The sequence below is a fragment of the Rhincodon typus genome, chromosome 23 (genome assembly GCF_021869965.1).
Source record: "Rhincodon typus isolate 14 chromosome 23, sRhiTyp1.1, whole genome shotgun sequence".
In the NCBI taxonomy this organism is placed as follows: domain Eukaryota; kingdom Metazoa; phylum Chordata; class Chondrichthyes; order Orectolobiformes; family Rhincodontidae; genus Rhincodon; species Rhincodon typus.
In genome coordinates, this window is record NC_063354.1 from 46,075,549 (window position 1) to 46,075,841 (window position 293).

The following is a 293-nucleotide window of genomic DNA, read 5'->3' on the forward strand; positions in this document are numbered from 1 at the left end:
ACACCACTCACCCTCCCCACATCATTCCCTAACCCCACACCTCACTCCGACTCCACTTACCGTCCCCACATCATTGCTCACCCCTCCACACTGTTCACCCGACACCACTCACCTTTCGCACATCATTACCCAACCCCCCACACTGCTCACCCAACACCACACTCAGGCCCCACAACATTCCCCACACCCACACTGTTCACCCAGCACCTTCACTCCCATCATTCCCCCACCCACACTGTTCACCCAGCACACACACTCCCATCATTCCCCCACCCACACTGTTCACCCAGCAC

General features: G+C 58.0%; 1 protein-coding gene across 1 annotated transcript in view; it reads right to left on the bottom strand.

The window, feature by feature from the left end:
* Positions 1 to 293, bottom strand: part of LOC109921973 (unconventional myosin-XV-like) — a 68,432-nt gene that overhangs the window by 30,179 nt on the left and 37,960 nt on the right. The window lies entirely within an intron of this gene.